A 6,279-nucleotide genomic window follows, 5' to 3' on the forward strand; every position below is an offset into this window, starting at 1 on the left:
AGATGCTTGAGACTTCTTGAAATATTTTCTTGGGGTGCCTTGGGCATCCCCAAGCTTGAGTTTTTGTGTCTCCTTAATTCCTATCATATCGCGGTTTTCCTGAATCTCAAAAGCTTCATCCACACAAAACTCAACAAGAACTCGTGAGATAGGTTAGTATAAACCAATGAAAAAACCTTATCATTCTCTACTGTAGAAAATCACTAAAATTATTATTCAACATTGCATACTAAATTCCTCTGCATATTTAATACTCCTATCCTCAAATAGAATCATTGAACAAGCAAACATATGCAAACAATGCAAACATAACAGCAATCTTCCAAAACAGTACAGTCTGTAAAGAATGCAAGAGTATCAATACTTACCTAACTCCAAAAATTATGAAAAATTACCATACTGTATAAAATTTATCAGATCTCATTTTGAAAAAAGTTTCAACATTTTATCAGATTCTGAATTTTCTAGGGAATTTTTGCAAAAGCGGTAAACTTTCTGTTTTCAAACAGCAACATGTATACTTGCAAAATAAGCATGGTAAAGGCTATCAATGCAACTTTTATTGAAATAAAAGATGCAAAACATTATTCTAAATAACATCAAGCAAATCCTAACTAAATAAATTGACGCTCCAAGCAAAACACATATGATGTGACGAATGAAAACATAGCTCTAAGTAAGGTTACCGATATTGTTGGAGACGAAAGAGGGGATGCCTTGAGCATCCCCAAGCTTAGTTGTTTGGATCTTCCTTGAATATTTCCTTGGGGATGCCTTGGGAATCCCCAATCTTAGGTTATTGTCACTCCTTATTCTCCTCATATCGATATCTCACCCAAAACTTGAAAACTTCAATCACACAAAACTTAACGGAACTTTGTGAGATAGGTTGGTATGACAAAGAGCAAACCATTCCGCTTTTGGTACTGCCAAAGACAAGATTCATAATTGTTCTCACAAAATTCCTACTGTATCATATCATATCATTTCTACAATTTATATTTAGCAATATAAGCTATAGAAACTAGAAAACAAGCAAACTATGCATTGAAAACAGATTCTGTCAAAAACATAACAGATTATAGTAATTTGTACTTAAACCATACTTCTGCCACTTCACAAATTCTAAAAATTAGGACAACCCGAGAAATTTATCTATTAATCTTCTGCAAAAAGAATCAGCATTTTATTGTGCTTTTGTTAAAAATGAGAATTGTTTTCCTAAGCACAAAGGTTTTTGTTTTTCAGCAAAGATCAAATCAACTATCACCGTAAGCCATCCCAAAGGTCTTACTTGGCACTTTATTGAAACAAGTGCTATAAAACATGATTACTACAGTAGAAACACACAAAAACAGTAGGTATAAGTGTTGGGTTGTCTCCCAACAAGCTCTTTTCTTTTATGCCTTTTAAGCTAGGCATGCTGATTTCAATGATGCTCGCATAAAAGTAAAGAATTGAAACATAAAGAGAGCATCATGAAGCATATGACTAGCACATTTAGTTCTAACCCACTTCCTATGCATAGGGATTTTGTGAGAAAACAACTAATGGGAACAAGAATCAACTAGCATAGGAAGGCAACACAAGTGCAACTTTAAAACAATCAACACATAGAGAAGAAACTTGATATTATTGAGATATGTAAGAGCATAAGTTCCTTTCTCATAATAATTTTCAGTAGCATCATGAATGAATTCAACAATATAGCTATCACATACAACACTCGTTTCATGATGCACAAGCATAGAAGATTTATCACTCTTTATGGCATACATGTCATCATAATAATCATCATAGATAGCAACTTTATTATCATAGTCAATTGAAACCTCTTCCAAAATAGTGGATGTATCACTAAATAAGGTCATGACCTCTCCAAATCCACTTTCATCCATGTAATCATCATAAATAGGAGGCATGCTATCATCATAATAAATTTTCTTACCAGAAGCAGAAGGAATCAAAGGATCATATTCATTAAGCAAAGCATCCCCAAGCTTAGGACAAGCATTATTTCCAGCAAATAAATCTTCAAACATATCATACTCACTAAAACATAGCATCCCCAAGCTTGTGGTTTTGCATATCATCACAATCATTCTTTTCAATAGCATGAATGCACCAATAGTATAGCAAACATCATTATCATATTCTTCCAAGAAAGTGCTAAAAAGATTTTCAAGATCATAATTGATATCGTTGTCTTCCCAATCATAATCATCACAACAAGCAATAGGCATAACAAAATCATCATCAATATCATCCTCCATCAACATATTTGATTCACTTTCATGAGGCACGATGGTGATGGGAGCAACATTATTTGGGAGAGATACCTTTTTACCTCTATTATTTCTTCTTTTCTTCTTATTCACCACACCATGTGTGGGTTTAATTAGTTTTTTCAAGCTTCTTGTTGAAGAGATTGATTGGATAGGAAACTCCTCCTTGTTACCTGATTCATCATAATAAACACTAGGAGGGTATTGGGAAATATTTTCCCTTTCATTAGTACTCTCTTCATATTCTATTGGTTTTCTTGACTTTAGATAGTTGGCAATATAAGGATTCTCAATGCAATTTACCGCACAAAACATATAAATTTCCTCTAGATCAAAGTCAAGAAATCTCTCGAGATTAAATTTGGAATACCCTTAGTTATACGTTTCATTTCTTCATACCCCAAAAGAAGACTAAGCTCTTAATGATGCTCAAGGGTAATCAAGTTATCATAATTTTTGGACATGATTTGATCATGAAAGAATTTGCATTGGAGATTTAAATGACCGTGTTCATTGCAAAGTTCACAAGGATGGCGAAAAAATTAAATCTTTCAGAACAATCTTCTAGCCTCTCTTCCAACTTTTTAGTTTCTAAATATTTATGCTTCTTACAAAAGTTATCTTCCCTTTTTGGTGTGCATAGCACTCCCAATTTACTTCGCAAAAATTGACATGCTTATACGAAACATTTTTGTCATGACTTGTGCAATCATGCTCATCGTTCAAATATTTAGTGCCAAACATTTTATTGACTTATTCTTCTAACAATTGAGCACAATTTGCCAATCCATCATTTTCAACAAAGATATTATAAAGATGATCAATAATATGATGCAACCTCAATTCCATTTTTATGTAGTTTTCTTTTTATAAACCAGACTAGTGATAAACAAGAAACTAAAAGATTCAATTGCAAGATCTAAAGATATACCTTCTGTCGATGGGAAACGACACCTATGGGGTCACTGGGATCCCTTCTACGGTTGGCGGGCACGGGGTTGGGCAAAGAGCAGGTCTAGCGGTCAGCACACAAATCGTTTACCCAGGTTCGGGCCGCGGAGACGCGTAAAACCCTAGTCCTGCTATGATGTATATTTAGGTGTTCTTGTGTTCTTGAACTAGCTGTAGTGGCTCCCTAGTCCAAAAGATCCGAATCCCCCTCCAGTACGCCTCAGGCCTCCTTTTATAGACAAAAAGGGGTCGCCACAGTGGCACACATGAGGTGGAAAGGTGTATAGGGGCTGAGTATATCCCCTGGCATCGTCGGACAAACGCATTTAACACGCTGCCGACGTGCCCCTCTTGCTTTATTGGGGACAGCAAAGAAGCTCGTCCCAGCTGTTGTCGCCTCGCCTGGCTCCGACGCGCGTCCAAGCTGACGAGACGTTGTAGCGCCATGTTGGCTGGTTGCTGGGCTGGTACGGTGGTGGAGCCTTCACGAAGTTCTGCATGCCACCACACAGGTGCTTGCTGAGTTGGTGTAGAGGTCGCGCACTGCCATGCAGATGCCTGCCCAGCTGGTCGAGCTGCCAGCTGCATGGGAGCGGCAGTGGAGTCTTTGGCAGACATGGGCCTGGCTGCGGACCCGTGGGCCTCCTCGGCAAGGATCTTGCCGAGGCCCGGCAAGGGTCTCCCTGTGGCACAACGGTCATCCCTGGCAAGGATCTTGCCGGGGGTTTCGTGGTTTTCCTCGGCAAGGATCTTGCCAAGGATCATCGTCTTCTGATTCTCATATGATCTTTTGTATCTATGATCTCTACAAAGATCTGCATGCCACCACAGAGGTGCCTTGCTATGTCTTGAGCTTACGTTGGTTTTCCCCGAAGAGGAAGGTATGATGCAGCAGAGTAGCGTAAGTATTTCCCTCAGTTTTTGAGAACCAAGGTATCAATCCAGTAGGAGGCCACGCTCAAGCCCCTCGTACCTGCACAAAACGATAGCTACTCGCAACCAATGCGATTAGGGGTTGTCAAGCCCTTCACGGTCACTTACGAGAGTGAGATCTGATAGATATAATATTTTTGGTATTTTTGATATAAAGATGCAAAGTAAAAAGTAAAGGCAAAGTAAAAAAGCAAAGCAAGATTAAAGTGATGGAGATTGATATGATGAGAATAGACCCGGGGGCCATAGGTTTCACTAGTGGCTTCTCTCAAGAGCATAAGTATTCTACGGTGGGTGAAGAAATTACTGTTGAGCAATTGACAGAATTGAGCATAGTTATGAGAATATCTAGGCATGATCATGTATATAGGCATCCCATCCGTGACAAGTAGACCGAAACGATTCTGCATCTACTACTATTACTCCACTCATCGACCGCTATCCAGCATGCATCTAGAGTATTAAGTTAAAAATAGAGTAACACCTTAAGCAAGATGACATGATGTAGAGAGATAAATTCATGCAATATTAAATAAACCCCATCTTGTTATCCTCGATGGAAATGATGTAATACGTGCCTTGCTGCTCTTTTGTCACTGGGAAAGGACACCACAAGATCAAACCCAAAGCTAAGCACTTCTCCCATGGCAAGAACTACCAATCTAGTTGGCCAAACCAAACGGATAATTCAAAGAAACTTGCAAATATAACCAATCATACATAAAAGAATTCAGAGAAGATTCAAATATTATTCATAGATAGACTTGATCATAAACCCACAATTCATCGATCTCAACAAACACACCGCAAAAAGAAGATTACATCGAATAGATCTCCACAAGAGAGGGGGAGAACTTTGTATTGAGATTCAAAGAGAGAGAAGAAGCCATCTAGCTACTAACTATGGACCCGAAGGTCTGAGGTAAACTACTCACACTTAATCGGAGGGGCTAGGATGATGTAGAAGCCCTCTGTGATGACGGCCCTCTCCAGCGGAGCTCCGTAACAGGCCCCAAGATGGGATCTCGTGGATACAGAAAATTGCGACGGTGGAATTAGGATTTTGGCTCCTGTTCTGATCGTTTGGGGGTACGTGTGTATATATAGGAGGAAGAAGTACGTCGGTGGAGCACCGAGGGGCCCACGAGGCAAGGGGCGTGCCCTGGGGGGCGCCCCCACCCTCGTGACCTCCTCTTTGACTCCTTGGAGTAGGGTCCAAGTCTCCTGGATCACGTTCGGTGAGAAAATCACGTTCCCGAAGATTTCAGTCCGTTTGTACTCCATTTGATATTCTGTTTCTCCGAAACACTGAAATAGGCAAAAAACAACAATTCTGGGCTGGGCCTCCGGTTAATAGGTTAGTCCCAAAAATAATATAAAAGTGGAAAATAAAGCCCAATATAGTCCAAAACAGTAGATAATATAGCATGGAGCAATCAAAAATTATAGATACGTTGGAGACGTATCAGGCATCCCCAAGTTTAATTCCTGCTCGTCCTCGAGTAGGTAAATGATAAAAAGAGAATTTTTGATGCGGAGTGCTACTTGGCATAATTTCAATGCAAATCTTCTTAATTGTGGTATGAATATTCAGATTCAAAAGATTCAAGACAAAAGTTAATATTGACATAAAAATAATAATACTTCAGGCATACTAATAAAGCAATTATGTCTTCTCAAAATAACATGGCCAAAGAAAGTTATCCCTACAAAATCATATAGTCTGGCTATGCTCTATCTTCACCACACAAAGTATTTAAATCATGCACAACCCCGATGACAAGCCAAGCAATTGTTTCATACTCTAACTTTTTCAAAACTTTTTCAATCTTCACGCAATACATGAGCGTGAGCCATGGATATAGCACTATAGGTGGAATAGAATGGTGGTTGTGGAGAAGAAAAAAAGGAGGGGAAGATAGTCTCACATCAACTAGGCATATCAACGGGCTATGGAGATGCCCATCAATAGATATCAATGTGAGTGAGTAGGGATTGCCATGCAACGGATGCACTAGAGCTATAAATATATGAAAGCTCAAAAAGAAACTAAGTGGGTGTGCATCCAACTTGCTTGCTCATGAAGACCTAGGGCAATTTGAGGACTCCC

Source organism: Triticum urartu, chromosome 7 (assembly GCF_003073215.2).
Source record: "Triticum urartu cultivar G1812 chromosome 7, Tu2.1, whole genome shotgun sequence".
Lineage (NCBI taxonomy): Eukaryota > Viridiplantae > Streptophyta > Magnoliopsida > Poales > Poaceae > Triticum > Triticum urartu.